This window comes from Delphinus delphis, chromosome 2, assembly GCF_949987515.2.
Source record: "Delphinus delphis chromosome 2, mDelDel1.2, whole genome shotgun sequence".
Classification (NCBI taxonomy): Eukaryota; Metazoa; Chordata; class Mammalia; order Artiodactyla; family Delphinidae; genus Delphinus; species Delphinus delphis.
Window position 1 is genome coordinate 74,267,285 of NC_082684.1, and position 17,577 is coordinate 74,284,861.

Sequence of the window (17,577 nt, forward strand, 5' to 3'; positions counted from 1 at the left end):
ACACAACATTGTAAAGCAACTATACACCAATAAAAATTAATTTTTAAAAATTACCAGTGGTCGGGCTTCCCTGGTGGCGCAGTGGTTGAGAGTCCACCTGCTGATGCAGGGGACACGGGTTCGTGCCCCGGTCCAGGAAGATCCCACATGCCGCGGAGTGGCTAGGCCCGTGAGCCATGGCCGCTGAGCCTGCGCGTCCGGAGCCTGTGCTCCGCAACGGGAGAGGCCACAACAGTGAGCGACCCGCGTACTGCAAAAAAAAAAAAAAAATTACCAGTGGTCAATGATTTAATCAATCATGCCTATGCACTGAAGCCTTCATCAAAACCCAAAGGGCAGGGTTCAGAGAGCTTCTGGGCTGGTGAACACATGGAGACTGGGGGAGGAGAGCAGTGCCTGAAGAAGGCATGGAAGTACTGCGTCCTTTCTGCATACCTTGCCCTGTGCATCTCTGCGGAGCTCTGTGAGTCTGAGGAGGGTGCAGAGAGTCTGCAGAGTCCTTGGGGATGGGATGGAGGAGAGGTGGAGGGGTGATAGATTCGAAATTTCCCAGCCAGCTGGAGAGAATGGGGTCTGCCTGAAGGAAGTGCTCAAAATGGCCCATGGATAAGATGAGCGAGAAGAAATTCTCCTCACCGGGCACCTGCTGAAAGTCGCATTTGGGTGAAAACAGAGAAACTCATTTTTGTGAGCATTTCCCCTCTGAGATGGTGGCAGATGTGACGGGGGGAAGATTTCTGTCCAGCTGTGCAGAAGCGCTTGTAGAATAGCAAGCCCTTGGAAAATAGGGGAGCAGCAGAGAAGGCTGTCATCTAGTGCACCCAGCTTCAGGAGGGAAGATTTCAAACAGTTCCAAGAAGAGTCATGATCCCATGAACTGAGACGCTAAAAGGGAAAATGACTCAGGAGAGTTAGGAGACTGTCAGCAATGAAATCCCAGCTACAGATTCACAAATGAGGCTTAGGAGACATTAAGGAAGCTGAAGAGCCTGGGGAGGCCACAGGGAGCTAGGATTTCAGGCCATTTCTGAGGGTGGAGGGAAGGGCATCCGGCCAAGGGCAGATACACAGGAGGGACCAGCCCAAGAAGGATGTCAGCAGAACCCAGAGAGCTGGGGAGGCAGAAGGACAGCTTTGGCCTGTGCTTGGGGCAGCGGGGGATGCTAACAATGACAGGAAGAACATGACCCCATCACAGTCCATGTGGTCTGTCAGAGGGGCTAAGGGAAAAAACACAGGAGTGAACAGAACTGAAGTCGTAGGAGAATAACAAAGCCAGAGATGAACCTCAAGGCATTTTACGAGGTCTGTCCCAGATCCTGGTGGACCAGGTGGCAGGATGGTTAAGTGGACTGCAGTGGGTTGGAACATCCAAGCCCATGGAAAGCTGGTGGGAGGGTCCAGGTTTGACAGGTGCAGCAGATTCATCTGAGGGACAGTGAGAAGCCCTCGTCTAGGAAAGGTGGAGAATCTCAGTGGCAGGTACGGTCACCAAAGAGGAGCACGACCACCAATGTACGTCCCCACCAAAGGATGTGAAAAACATAAACTGTTGGCAGAGAGCAGACACCTTACTATGCTTGACTCTTACCACAAGCAGAAACTTAATCACACAGCTCTACCCCCAGAGCTTGAAACAGGGCCCGGCACATAGCAAGTCCTCGATAAATATTTGCCGAATGAATACATGCGAACGGGACGGGAAGAGAAAAGAGAGCAGAAAGAGTGTAGGAACCAGCTTTAAAAGCACACAGGCCATAAAGGAGCATCACAGCACATTCCAGGGGGCACGTGGTCAGCGCCTGCTTTTACAGTAACTTCAGGAGGGGAGAGGAGGGTCTTGGTGAGGGAGCACTTCAGACCCCTCAGCCAACTCCCAGGGGCAGCCTCTCACCTTGTCCCCCACCTGCTCACTGGCGCCCAGGGTGCTCCCCACCGGGGGGGCTGACCGCTGAGCTGCACACCAGGGAGTCGACGTCCCCACAGTGCTCCAGGACCTGGGGGGATGGGGGGACATGAAGGGCTGGGTGAGCCTGGAGATGGCCTGAGGAGGCCTCGTCCTCCCTGAGCAACCCTGTGCATGGGACATTGAGGCAAAGCTTGTTAATTAGGGGCTTCCCTGGTGGCTCAGTGGTTAAGAATCCATCTACCAATGCAGGGGACACGGGTTTGAGCCCTGGTGCAGGAAGATCCCACATGCCACGGAGCAACTAAGCCCATGCACCACAACTACTGAGCCTGCATCCTACTAGAGCCCACATGCGACAACTACTGAACCCGTGCACCACAATTACTGAAGCCCGCATGCCTAGAGCCCATGCTCTGCAAAAAGAAGCCTGCGCAGCGCAACAAAGAGTGGCCCCCGCTCGCTGCAGCTAGAGCAAGCCCGCATGCCGCGATGAAGACCCAACACAGCCAAAAATAAATAGATAAAATAAATAAATTTATTTAAAAAGCTGGCTAATTATATACCCTCTCCAGCAGGAATGGTCACAAGGCTCCTGTGAGAACCAAACTCTCAGTGAAGGTAAGTGCCCTGGACAGGCCCAGGGGTAGGCTCTCCGGGGCTGAGGGCCTCAGGGGAGGAAACCCCTCTGGGGACTGGGGATGGAGAAATCCCTTTAGATCCCTCCTCAACCACAGATCTCCCAGGACGGGTAGGAGTGAGGTCCTCCCATGAACAGGCCCCTTTCCAGAGAGCCGGCGTGAGCAGTGAGGTCCGCCCGGTTAGACTGCGAGCAGCTGTGGCCTCAGACCGCCTTCCAGGACCTCCAAGCCCCCCTCCTGGCCCCTACCCCTCCCAGGGATGAGCAGGCAGGGTGTTCTGCACACTCTCCTCCCTGTGTCCTTCCACCCCCGGGGCCCCTTACTGTGGCCACCAGCTGCTCCTGGTCTCTGCCTTCCCCTGTGGCACATGGTGCCCACAGTGCTCAGCCCCTCCTCCTGCAGCGCTGCCACCGCCAGGTCCACGTTCTGCTGCTTCTGGCTGCTGACCACCACATGGGGCCCATCCTGGGCCAGACGCTGAGCCATGGCGAAGCTGATCCTGCGGTGGAGATGAACGGAACAAAGCCTCAGCTCCTCGCTACTATTCTCCTTCCCCCCCCAGCCCTGGAAATCAACAAAGCTGTGTCCTGCTCTATAGCCCTGAGGTCCTTTTGAGCAAGTAAGGGTCCCTGTGAGGGGTCAAGACCCACAGGGCAATAGGATACTCAACCATCAGTGGACCCTGTGACCCCGGCTACCTGATTGGCCAGAATGCCATTTTGTTCTATCCCACTGCTGCTCAGCAGCACAGAGAGCCCAGCACAGGGACAGAACAGGCCCCGGGGGACCCAGGCCCTGCATGGCGGCCAGTGACTGGTCTACTTCCCGCTGAACTCGGCCCTGGGGGAAAGAATCAACTTCATTTACCACTGATGCCATCAGCAAAAATGATGATGATCTACCCCCAGCTCCTCCGGACAGACAAGGCCAGTGGCAGAGAGTGGGAAAGAGTCGGGCCAGTCAGGGTGAATTTCAAACAGGTGAGCCTCAGGTCAGGGAAACTTTCCTGAAAATTCTCTATTTATAAAAGGGGCAAATTAGAATGTGAGATCCAGAATTAAGTAGACATGATTATTTTCCCATTCATTCCATAAGCAAGCAACCGTGGCCCCCAACCTCCACCCATGGAGCTTCCCAGTAGAGTGAGAATGCCAGATACCAAACTAATAATGACACCAATGATCAATTTTAATGAGCTGCTTATAGTTGAAAAAGTAGAAATCAACGAAAGTCTCAGTCAAACCTGGAGGGAGTATAAGCACAGCCACTTTGGAAAATGGTTTGGCACTGCCCAGGGAAGTTGAGCAAACAGCCCTCTGACTCTGCACTTTCACAACCCAGGAGTGCTGTCACATGTGCACCACGAGCCTGCACATGAGCGTTCACAGCAACATGCTTTGAAATAGCCTCAAACTGGAACCAAGCCCAAATGTCCATTAATGGTAGAATAGATAGATAAATTGGGTTGCACTTATATAATGGAATACTATGCAGCAATGAAAATTAGTGAACTGAAGCTACACTGAACAACATAAATGAATCTAAAAAATGATATCATTGAGGGAAAGGAGCCAGACAAAAAATAATCCTTTATTATGTGATTCCACATACACGAGTTTCAAAAGCAGGCAAAACCCCTCTATGTTGTCTAAGAATGCAAACAGGTGATAAAACTGCAGAGAAAAGCAAGGCAGTAATTACCACAAAAGTCAGGAGAGTGGATATTCCTAGGGTAAAAGAGGGGGGACGACTGGAGAGTGGCAAACCGAGGGGTTCCTGGGGTGCTGTCTGTGTTCCATTGTATGATTCCATGGTGTCCACTAAGATATGTGTGTCTTGGGGCAGGGATAAATTAGGAATTGGGGATTAACAGACATACACTACTATATATAACATAGGTCAACAGCAAGGACCTACTGTATAGCATAGGGAGCTATATTCAATATATTGTAATAACCTGTAATGGGGACTCCCCTGGTGGTCCAGTGGTTAAGACTCTGCACTTCCACTGCAGGGGGCGTGGGTTCGATCCCTGGTCGGGGAATCCCTCATGTGGATCCCGCATTGTTCCGCATGCCTCACAGCGTAGCCCCAAAAAAGAAAAACCTGTAATGGAAAAGAATCTGAAAAAGAATACATATACATCTATATGTGCATACACATATAGATATATATATATCACTGAATCACTTTGCTGTACACCTGAAACATTGCAAATCAGCTATACTTCAATAAAAAAGGTTTTAATTGGGGGCTTCCCTGGTGGCACAGTGGTTGAGAGTCCGCCTGCCGATGCAGGGGACACGGGTTCGTGCCCCGGTCCAGGAAGATCCCACATGCCGCGGAGCGGCTGGGCCCGTGAGCCATGGCCGCTGAGCCTGCGCATCCGGAGCCTGTGCTTCACAACGGGAGAGGCCACAACAGTGAGAGGCCCGCGTACTGCAAAAAAAAAAAAAAAAGTTTTAATTAAAAAATAAATTCAAATTTTCAAAAAGAATATACCTCCACAAGAGAAATAAAAGATACGTGTGTCTTGCGTATGTCCATGTATATACATACATATATACATACATATATACTTTTTATGTATTTGTTATATTTCACAATCAAAATGTTTAAAAAGTAAAGATTATCTGCTCACGGTAGATTTTTAAATTCAAGCGGTTCAAAACTAGTTCAAAAACTAAGTCTCCCAGTTCTCTTCTTGGAGGAAACTTCCCAGTGTCTCAAACACTTTCTCAGAGATGTTCTGTGCAAAGGGCTTTGTTTGAAACAACAAGCTTTCGTGTATAAACGCTCAATCCACAAAGGTTTTCCTGGGAGCATCCTGCCAGATGGTGGAGGAAGCAGAGGCTCAGTGGGCTCCTTGAGGGCAGTGCCACTTGCTCCCTCTCTGGGGCCCCAGAGCCTTGCCGGGCCTGAGTCCAGGGGTGCTCGTCAGTCCAATACATTACAGGGGTGCACAGCTCATTCTGCTCAGGCTGGGAGAATCATCACTAGGGAGGCTGCAGATAAACAGGACCTGGAAGGTGAAGGGAGGTCTGATGGGGGAAGCAGCGGGATAGGTGGCCTGTGCTCTGGTCCAGGGCACAGACTGAGAGGAGAAGCAGAGGGGTGTGAGTGTCCATGGTGTTTGGGAGAGAGCAGGGCCACCTCTGTGCCTGGGGAACAGAGAATGGAGGACTCCTGGCTGCAAAACCTGACTGGTTCCGAATGCCTGCATGATGACTCCTCCAGGCTGTGCTGAAGTGAAGCTCTCTGAAGGGCAGCTGTGAGGAACCCAGGCAGCCAAAGGAGCCTCAAGCCAGGCTGCTGTGTGGAGACCCACACACCCAGCTCACCCTTGGGAAGGGAAGAGGCATGCCACCCTAGCTATGCACAGGATGAAGAGTGGCATGGGAGACTCAGAGAGGAAGACATTTCCCTGTGAACTGCAAATACATCAGGGATGCTTGCCTAGGGGACCCTCTTTCCGCCCAACCCCAAATTTCCCAGCTCCAGGTCAGTGTGAGCCCAGAGGCTCCTGCCTCCCCTGTGGTGAGATTCCCGTTCGCCTGCTGGAGAGCCCTGCCCCTTCTTGAATCTAGCAATCTGATTAGCTTCCTGCCAAGGGAGGTGGGGAAGGCATGGTTGGAGCAAAGCACTGTTGAGGATACTCAAGGACTTGGGGTGTACTTTTTGGGCAAGGCAGTGTCAGGGAGCTGAAGAGAGGCAGGCTCTGGCCGCTCTGGGCCCAGGGGCCAACGGACATGCCCTTTCAGGAGGCTCTGGTGTGAGCTGACTCTGTCCACAGATCTTCATCAGTTCCACACCTGCTCTGGCCACTCCATCACAAAGGGACTCTGGTTACTAAGCAACCCCTGCCGTACCTACTGCATCTCCCCTTGTTCCTTAGCAACCTTTGCATAACTCAGTTCTCTGGAGTTAGGTGTTGGTATCTATACATGATAAGAGAATGGGTGCTGCTCAGGAATTGTGGAGAAATTTCAGATGAAATATCAGTCTGTATCAGTGTCATAGTGCCAAAATGAAGGTGACCAACTGCTCTGCTTTGGGAGGGACAGCCTTTGTTTTCAGTTTATGTCTCTTCTGGTACCCTATTTCCAAAACCACCCTTTGCAGGTCCTACGTCTCCTTGCTTTTTTATCCCAGCTGCTTTCACTCTGTTTGCTCTCTCTCTCTCATGCTCTCTCTCTTCTCTGCAAGGTCATATTTACAGGCTTTTATTCAGAGGGATGAGGGATTTCAACTCCTGATGGTTTTACCTTTCTTAAACAGGACACCAGATTCTAAACACTATTCTGACCCCCAGGGGACTCCTCTCCCCCTAGCTGTGAGCACAGATTAACCCCATCAAGTGTCGGGGGAATCAGTCTCTTTGGCTGGGAGGGCAGCAGGAAAAAGAAGACTTGCATTTTGTCGGGACAGGACATCCCCTGCTGGAAGGCTGGAGTTATAGCACCTCTGAGAAGCTGTTCCCATCTCTCAGCAAGCCGGCGTCCTACAACACTTGCTGTAAGGTGGTTTGCCGGAAAGCTGCCCTACTTGTAAGGAAAAGCAGATCCAGGCTATTGCAGGTGAAGTGCGGAGAGACTGGTCAGGCCTCATCTATCTCTTTTTTTTTTTTTTTTTTTTTTTTTTTTTGCGGTACGCGGGCCTCTCACTGTTGTGGCCTCTCCCGTTGGGAAGCACAGGCTCCAGACACGCAGGCTCAGCGGCCATGGTTCACGGGCCCAGCCGCTCCGAGGCATGTGGGATCTTCCCGGACCGGGGCACAAACCCGTGTCCCCTGCATCGTCAGGCAGACTCTCAACCACTGCGCCACCAGGGAAGCCCTCATCTAGCTCTTTTGGTTCCCCTTCCTGTTCAAGTCCCCCTAGACCAGGGCCTGAGATTGAGTGGCTTCCAAAGGCCCAGGCTCTGGCACCCTCTCCCCTCATTCATCTTTACTTTGAAGCAGTCAACTGGGCCAGAGTTGAATGCAGGTCCTGGGAGCTTGGAGTGGCCTCTGAACCTGGCACTGCCCACTCTGATTCCCCTTTCCATGCTGGTCAATTCAGATGCCCAAATGTGGAAGACGGGAAGTCAAATGGACACACCTCAACCTAGTCCCAATGTTGAGGTAGGTGGCCTTCTCTTATCTCTTGGGTCCAAAGAGATAAGAGAATGGTAAAGGAAAGAAAACAAAGACTAGGGAGAGACGTACAGTCATTAGAAATATCGAAAATCAGGGAAGAGAGGGAATTCCCTGGCGGTCCAGTGGTTAGGACTCCGTGCTTTCACTGCTGAGGATCTGGATTCAATCCCTGGTCAAGGAACTAAGATCCTGCAAGCCACATGGGAGATGTCAACAGAAGCTGTGTGATCTTGGGTGTCTGTTCCCCTCTCTGGCTCCATTGGCACCTTGGTAAGAAAAGTTGAGCTAGGTGATCCTAAGGGCTCTGATAGTCCCACGAGCTTTTTTATGACAATCAGAGAAGAAATCAAGACTGAGCTGCAGGGACTTCCCTGGTGGTCCAGTGGTTAAGACTCCAAGCTCCCAATGCAGGGGGCCAGTTTCGATCCCTGGTTGGGGAACTAGATCCCGCATGCATGCCGCAACCAAGAGTCCATATGCTGCAACTAAGAAGCCCACATGTTGCAACTAAAGGTCCTGCATGCTGCAACGAAGATCCCATGTGCCACAACTAAGACGCAGTGCAGCCTAAAAAAAAAAAAAAAGACTGAGCTGCAGACAGAGCCCAGGAGAAAGCACCAGCACGAAAAGTAAACAGGAGTGAAGGTGGGCAGTTCCGGCATCACGAACACCAACCTGGGCACAGCATCCCTGCCCTTAGGCGGCGTCAGCTCAGCCTCACCTGGTTGTGCTCCTGGCTGTCCTGAGCACTGGTCAGGGGCCCCTCCGCCGTGGAGCCTGCAGCTGAGTGCGAGAATGTGAGTAGGCAGCAGGCTGGGTTTCAGGCACTGCTGTTTCTATCTGAAAAACTCAAGGATTCATGGACTTTACAGTCCTAGAATTAAGAAAGTTGGAGGTGAGAAAAGGCCTCCCCCACACAGCTGGTGAGGAAGCCTCAGGAGGGGGAAAGTGTAGGAAGTACTTGTCTGAGTGAAATTCTGCAGAATACTGCACAGACCATTTACCAATGACCCAGTCCTGCCAGTCCAGCTGTCCCCAGACTCTCACACACAACAGAAGCAGACAGACCCGTGGGTCCAAGCAGGCTCCAGACCCCACACTGGGCAGGGGGTGGAGGCGAGTGAATGAAAGGACGGGCAGCCTATAGGCTCAGCTGGCTGGGGACGCAGAGTTGAGTACAAAGTCAGCACCAAAAAGAGACCATAGACCTCAGTCCTAAAGCCTTCGCTGTTATATCGGGCCCCTGGCACCATACAGGACTAATGGCTGCAGAGCTGCAGGTGCCCACTACCCAAGCTGTCACCTGGGTCCAAATATTTGATGAGCACCTGCTTCACGCTAAGCACTGTGTTAAGTACCAAGAATATCAAAACACTGAAGGCCTAATCCCTACCCTCAATAAACTTACAGTCTGTTAGAGGAATCAAATTCATGCAGTGCAGAGCACTACATGTCAAATGGAAGGAGGTTTGAGACTCAACCTCAAACCCAAGGAGAGCAGAGGATAAGCCACGTAGAGATGCCTGTGGGATTTTTCAGACGAGGTACCCAGGCAATTGGATAAATCGTTCTGGCACTCTGGAGAGCAAGTTAGTAATCAGAAGATCATAGGTAGAAGCAGCCTCATAAAACGGATGAGATATTCCAAGAAAGTGAATAATGTGGAAAGAGAGGACAGCCAAAACTGGAAATGTGGTTGCCAGCCTCTGAGATGGTCTCTGGGACCCCTGGGGGCTGGCGTTCACTACCTTGTATAGTTCCCTCCCACATCATGCCCGGCTTGGCAGAAGTCACGGTACGTCACTTCTGAGATTAGGATATATAAAACTGAACATTCCGTCTTGGGCCCTCGCTGTTTCTTTCTTTCCCTCTTGGATTAGTCCTGGCTGCCGTGTCGTGAGCAGCCCTATATGGCAAGACCCACGTGGCAAGGAACTGAGGGCTGCCAAAAACCACATGGCTTGGAAGCAAACGTCTCAGCCCGAGTTTTGAGATGACCGCAGCCCCAGCTGGGAGCTTAACTACAGCCTCACCAGACACCTTGAGCCAGAACCCCCAGCTACACTTCTCTCATTCCTGAGTCTCAGAACTTGTGAGATAAATTTTCGAGCTGCTAAATGTTAGGGTAATTTGTTATGCAGTAACAGATAACCAGTACAGGAACCTTGGAAAAATTTACCTCATTGAAGCAATAGAGCAGAAAATCCTAAAATATAATATTTTTGCAAATAATATAGTCACAGTTAAAACAGTGTTGTATTGATACTTGAACAAACAAATCAAAGGAACAGAAGGGAAGGTTCAGAAAGAGATACAAACACACTTGAGAATTTAACATGTGATAAAGGTGGCATTTTGAATCAGTGAGAAAAAAGATACATGTAGCAATAAATGATGTTGAGACAACTGGGTAGCTCTCTGGGGAAAAAGAACTTAAATTAGACCTGTGCCTTTCACACCACACACCAAAATACATTTCAGATGTATCAAAGATTTAAATATAAAAAATGAGACCATAAATACAAAAAATTACAGGAACCTTTTTTGCTTCTGCATGGAAAAGAAAACTACCTAAGCCAAGCCAAAAGAAAAGTACAACTTAGGGCTTCCTTGGTGGCGCAGTGGTTAAGAATCTGCCTGCCAATGCAGGGACACGGGTTCAAGCCCTGGTCCGGAAGATTTCACGTGCCGCAGAGCAACTAAGCCCGTGCGCCACAACTACTGAGCCTGCTCTCTAGAGCCCCTGAGCCACAACTACTGAGCCCGCGTGCCTAGAGCCTGAGCTCTGCAACAAGAGTAGCGCCCGCTCACCGCAACTAGAGAAAGCCCGCACGCAGCAACGAAGACCCAACGCAGCCAAAGATTTTTTAAAAAATAAATAAATTAAAAAGAAAAGTACAATTGATATAAAGTTCTAGAATAGACAAAACTAATATATGGTGGTAGAAATCAGATCAATGGTTGTCTGAGTGTAGGGGCACAAGGGAACTTTCTAGGGTGATGGAAATGTTCTGTATCTCAATTGGGATGGTGGATACACAGATATAGACATTGGACAAAATCCTAGGGACTGTACATTTAAATTGTGTGCATTTTATTTTATCGACAGTATACTTCAATAGAGTTGATTTAAAAGAAAGAAAGAGGGAATTCCCTGGTGGCCCAGTGTCTAAGACTCCTTGTTACACTGCCAAAAGCATGGGTTCAATCCCTGGTCGGGGAAATAAGATCCCACAAGCCGTGCCGCATGGCAGAAAGAAACCGGGGTTGGGGGGGGTGTGGGGAGGGAAGAAAGAGAGAAAGAAAGAAGAAAAGAAAAGAAAGAAAGAACGAACTGAGGGCAAACACCAGTAGGTCTGAGTTTTTTAAAAAGCAAGATTTCTCCATGAGACTTGTTAGTCCTGGATCCTGACCTACACTCAATCCCTTTCCTCTCTAGTGGTGACCCTTCCCCAGCTTCTCCTGGGCATAGGTGATTCAAAGCTGATTTCCTACAGAATGGGAGACTCTCTTCATAGAGTTGAGGTCTATATGAAGCACAGCATCACTTTGCTTTGGTCTCTGTACCAGGTTGAAGCATCCTCCAACCTTTGTTTCTGGGATGGTGCTGTCGACTGAATGTCTGTGTGTCCCGCCCCCACAAAAAATTCATATGTTGAAACCTAATCCCCAATGTGATGGTATTTGGAGGTGGGACATTTGGGAGATGCTTAGGTCATGAGGGTGGAGACCTCATAAATGGGATTAGTGCCCTTATAAGAGAGACTCTAGAGAGGTCCCTCACCCCTTCCTCCATGAGGACACAGTGAGAAGACAACAATCTATGGACAGGGAAGAAGGCCCTCACCAGACACTGTATCTGCCATCACTGTGATCTTGGACTATCCAGCCTCCAGAACTATGAGAAATAAATGTTTGTTGTTTAAGTCATCTAGACTATGGTATTTTTGCTATAGCAGCCCAAGCAGACTAAGACAAGTTGGTCAGCTGGTTTAGTAGTTAGTTGATTTGTTGTTTGGAAGGTTGGTTGGTTCACAAATTGCAGAGATGATAAAAGCAAGAGAGATTTTTCTATGGGCAAAATCTGAAAGAGAAGGAAAAGAAGGGGGGAAAAAACCTTAAAAAGAAGAAAAGAGGGACTTCCCTGGTGGTGCAGTGGTTGAGAATCCACCTGCCAATGCAGGGGACACGGGTTCGAGCCCTGGGTCGGGAAGATCCCACATGCCTCGGAAAAACTAAACCCATGGGCCACGACTACTGAAGCTCACACACCCTAGAGCCCAAGCGCTGCAACTACTGAAGCGCGCGCGCTCTAAGGCCCGCATGTCGCAACTGCCGAGCCCGAGTACTGCAACTACTGAAGCCCGCGCACCTATAGCCCGTGCTCTGCAACAAGAGAAGCCACCTCAATGAGAAGTCTGCGCACCACAACAAAGAGTAGCCCCCACTCGCCACAACTAGAGAAAGCCCACGCACAGCAATGAAGATCCAACACAGCCCAAAATAATTTTTAAAAAAAGAAGAAGAAGAGAAAACCCAAAGAAAAGAAAGAAAAAACTTAAAGGTCTGTACATTTGAGGAGGATATTGACCACGGTGAAATTTCTTAAGACAAAAGTGAGAAAAAGAAGAATTGGGGAAAATGGCATATATACATTCCCCTGATGGGGAAGAAAAGAGATTATGGGGAAGAAAGTTCTGGAGTGACCTTTTACCACCTCAAGAAAACCCCCTCAGTAGCCAAGGCCTTTGGTAGCCATGGGGTAATGTAGACACAGGGACCTGCTGGAGCCCAGAAGCCCAGGACATAGTACCAGTCTCATGGTGACTACAGAAGAGTTATGCAACCTAATGCCAAAGGCTACATCTTGTGAAAGTTTATATGTATTTAAAAGCAAAAATTCCCATTGCAACATTTTATAACCTCCCTCCAATTCATTCCCTGCTCATCCCTTTCACCACAACATCTCACAACCTTGACAAGCTGCAAGGCATTTATCAGGAGAAGAGTGAGTTTGCCAACATTTCTTTGCCCCAATATCCTCCTCTCAGAGCTTCTTATCTTATCTTCCAGTGAGCTTTGGCTCACAAAGATGTCCAAAGAGCACCAGCAAGCTGCCAATGGATCTGGGTTCTACTCCACAACTTGGTACCTAAGGGTCATCCCCCATATCCCCTTTATGAGATTGACAAACAGCAAATTTTTAAAAACAGATGCCCAGTTAAATTTGAATTTCAGGTAAACAACAAACAATTTTTTAGTATAAGTATGTCCCAAATATTGCATGGGACATAATTATACTAAAAACGTATTCCTGGTTTATTTGAAATTCAAACTTACCTGGGTGTCCTGTATTTTACCTAGCAACCATACCCTTTCACCCTAGCGATAGTGATTCTCCAGAGAACAATGACAGCTGTCAACTTATGAACTGATCTGAAAAAAATACCAAAATTGTGTAAATTTTACATATCACCCAGGAGAAAGATGAAGACAAATTATTATATAAAATTAACTATTACATAATATATATATATATAATGGGGTTTTCTTGGCTTGGCTGTGCTGCACAGCTTATGGGATCTTAGTTCCCTGACCAGGGATTGAACCCGGGCCCCGGCAGTGAAAGCGCCGAGTCCTAAACACTGGACGGCCAGGGAATTCCCTATGAAATATATTTAAAGGACACCAGCAATACATGGCTACAGTCTCCTTGTAACCATTTAAAAAAAGCCAAATAAAGCAAAAGTTGTCCATAAGTAAGCCACCAAATTTCTGTATGCTTCCCAAAAATAACCACAGTTAACAGCGTGTTCTTCTAGAACTTTTCTATGCATTTGCATACATATATGTAAGTACAGAATATGTAGAGTTGTTTTGTGTGTTGGTATGTATCATGTTGTAAATGCTATTCCGTTGTTCTTGTTACATGACAGTACATATAGATCTACCTCATAGCTTTTAAAAGCTGCATAATATTCCACAGAACAAACATTACCCTAGTTTAGCAGATCTCAGAGTGTGGTCTGGGAACCACTTGAGAGATCCTTTCAGGGGGCCTATAAGGTCAAAATTATTTTCATAATAGTAAGACATCATTTGTCTTTTGCACCCTCACTCTCTCACAAATGTACAGTGGAGTTTTCCAGAGGCTCCATGACATGTGATGATGTCATTGCTCTGACAGCTAGTGAAATATGTACGTGTACTTCTAATATTTTCCAAAATGTTCTAAAGAAGTAGAATTAGAGTATAAATGTGTACATTTTCAAGAGGTGAACTCAGTTTGTTCTTGAACTTTTACTGTGCTATTCCTCACTAACTTCAATTGTACCTGCTATAATTTCTGTACTATTATCCAATATTGTTATTTTGAAATTCTGAATTTTTCCTTGGACCCCTGGGGAAACACGAGAAATAAGTATGCTTCGTCTTGTTTTGCAATAATATTTTTTAATGTTTCTCAAAAAAACTTCCTAAAATTTGTAATTTTATGGGACTTCCCTGGCAACCCAGTGGTTAAGACTCCGAGCTTCCACTGCAGGGAGCATGGGTTTAATCCCTGGTCGGGGAACAAAGATCCCACATGCTGTATGGTGCAGCCAAAGAACTTTTTTTTAATTTTTAAAAAAATAATAAAATACATGTAAAAGAATGAAATTAGAACACTCCGTAACACCATACACAAAAATAAACTCAAAATGGATTCAAGACCTAAATGTAAGACCAGACACTATAAAATTCTTAGGGGAAAACATAGGAAGAACACTCTTTGACATAAATCACAGCAAGATCTTTTTTGACCCACCTCCTAGAGTAATGGAAATAAAAACAAAATAAACAAATGGGACCTAATGAAACTTAAAAGCTTTTGCACAGCAAAGGAAACTATAAACAAAACGAAAAGACAACCCTCAGAATGGGAGAAAATATTTGCAAATGAATCAATGGACAAAGGATTAATCTCCAAAATATATAAACAGCTCATGTAGCTCAATATTAATAAAACAAACAACCCAATCCAAAAATGGGCAGAAGACCTGAATAAACATTTCTCCAAAGAAGACATACAGATGGCCAAGAGGCACATGAAAATCTGCTCAATATCACTAATTATTAGAGAAATACAAATCAAAACTACAATAAGGTATCACCTCACACCAGTTAGAATGGGCATCATCAGAAAATCTACAAACAAGAAATGCTGGAGAGGGTGTGGACAAAAGGGAACCCTCTTGCACTGTTGGTAGGAATGAAAATTGATACAGCCACTATGGAGAAGAGTTTGGAGGTTCCTTAAAAGACTAAAAATAGAATTTACCATATGACCCAGCAATCCCACTACTGGGCATATACCCAGAGAAAAACATAATTCAAAAAGACACATGCACCCCAACATTCACTGCAGCACTATTTACAATAGCCAGGTCATAGAAGCAACCTAAATGCCCATCGACAGACGAATGAATAAAGAAGATGTGGTACATATATACAATGGAATAGTACTCAGCGATAAAAAGGGATGAAATTTAGTCATTTGTAGAGATGTGGTTGGACCTAGAGACTGTCATACAGAGTGCAGTAAGTCAGAAAGAGAAAAAAATATATCATATATTAACGCATATATGTGAAATCTAGAAAAATGGTACAGATGAACCGGTTTGCAAGGCAGAAGTAGAGACACAGATGTAGAGAACAAACGTATGGACACAAAGGGAGGAAAGCGGGAGTGGAGTGGTGGTGGTGGGATGAATTGGGAGATTGGGATTGACACATATACAGTAATATGTATAAAATAGATAACTAATAAAATCCTGCTATATAAAAAAATAAAAAGTTTTTTAAAACTTTATCTAAAATAATAATAAAATAAAAATTTTATCTAAAATTGCTACTTTGAAATGTAATAAATGTAATAAATGTAATAATGTAATAATGTTTTATTCTAACACACATCATCATTTCTTTATTTTTTTAATATTTATTTATTTATTTATTTGGTTGCGCCAGGTCTTAGGTGCAGCAGGCAGGCTCCTTAGTTGTGACATGCAAAAACTTAGTTGCGGCCTGCATGCGGGATCTAGTTCACTGACCAAGGATCAAACCTGGGCCCCCTGCGTTGGGAGCGCAGAATCTTAACCACTGCGCCACTAGGGAAGTCCCCATCATTTCTTTACAATATATTTCTTCTTATGTTCAAGAATTTATCATTGGCTTAAGAAAGACAGATTAGAAGACTTGCTTCTTCAACCCACCTCTACACCATCTATGCCTAAAAATACTGAAAAAGATGAAATTGACATGTCAGAGTTCTCTGACTAGTGGAGAGGAGGGATAGATTCCAAAGCAACTGTGCAAAACTAAGTAAGAAACAAAAATATGATGAAATCTGTATTTCCCTCAACTATATAGATATTAGTTGTTTATCTTATCATGTCTTATGCAACACAGTATTTTGAATAGTATTATAGCACTAGGTAAGTTGCAGCATCATTGTGAGACCAATCATTCAGAGTTTAGAGAAAAAGGAATTGCTTAGTTTAAATGTAGATATGCTGAGCTCTTCAAAAGCTCAAAATTGTTTCTCTCAGCTTTTCAAAGTAGAAATGAAAAAGTTACTGAAGCGTCGTACAGGATAACTTATCACACTGCATTCGCTGAAGAAGTGAACTCAATAGCTGAGAGATAATAAAGCCTCATACCTTGACATAGCTGAACACCTGCTAGATGAAAAGTCGTGAAAGAAATCTGAGCTTCCACTTAACAACAATACAGTCACTCGTCATATTAAAGATTTAGCAGCAAATATGAAGACTGAGTTAATCTCTTGCCTGAAGAATTGTACTTGTGCCTCATAAATGAATGAATCAACATACACAGGAGAAACGTGCTGTTTTCTCGTATTCATCTCATGTCAGCACCACCTGATCGTTAAAGATCTTCTTCTATGTGAATACTTGGCAATGAACAAATGTGGTGGTGAAATTCTCAGTGCTGACTAACTTTTTTGAATGTCATGGCTTCTCCTGAAACAACGGTTTTGATATTTCCACCAATGGCACAAAAGCAATGGTGGGTTATTTGGTGCCACAGATAAAGCAGTGACACCAAACTGTCCAAGGAGTCATTAGATTCTTCATAGCACACACTCGCAGTTTAGGAAAAAATGTCAGTTTCACTTAAGATCATTTTATTAAAACTTGATCCTTTAAAGAAGATATGGTATATATATATATATATATATATATATATATATATATATATATATATATATACACACACACACACACACAATGGAATGTTACTTGGCCATTAAAAAGAATGAAATAATGCCATTTGCAGCAACATGGATGGACATAAAGATTATCATGCTAAGTGAAGTAAGTCAGACAGAGAAAGGCAATATCATATGATATCACTTATACGTGCAATCTAAAATATGATACAGTGCTCGTTTCGGTAGCACATATACTAAAATTGGAACAATACAGAGAAGATTAGCATGGCCCCTGTTCAAGGATGACATGCAAATTTGTGAAGCGCTCCATATAAAAAAATAATAAAATAAAATATGACACAAATGAACTTATTTACAAAACAGAAATAGACTCTCAAAGAAAACAAACTTATGGTTACCAAAGGGGAAGAGGAGTAAGGATAAATTTGGAATTTTGAATAAACAGATACACACTACTATCTATAAAATAGATAAACAACAAGGACCTACTGTAGAGCACAGGGAACTATATTCAGTATCTTGTAATAACCTATAATGGAAAAGAATCTGAAAAAGAATATATATCACTTTGCTGTACACCTGAACCATTGTAAATCAACTATACTTCAATTTTTTTAAAAAAGCTAGTTAGCACACCCAAAAAAATCTTGAATAT

General features: G+C 45.7%; 1 non-coding gene and 1 pseudogene across 1 annotated transcript; one reads left to right on the forward strand and one right to left on the reverse strand.

The window, feature by feature from the left end:
• The window catches only part of LOC132418107 (dehydrogenase/reductase SDR family member 2, mitochondrial-like), a 160,367-nt pseudogene extending 153,942 nt beyond the window's left edge, over positions 1-6,425 (reverse strand).
• Positions 6,426-17,131: 10,706 nt separating this feature from the next.
• On the forward strand, positions 17,132-17,238 carry LOC132421225 (U6 spliceosomal RNA). Its single transcript, XR_009518516.1, has one exon. It is a non-coding gene; the product is annotated as a U6 spliceosomal RNA (small nuclear RNA).
• Positions 17,239-17,577: the final 339 nt, after the last annotated feature.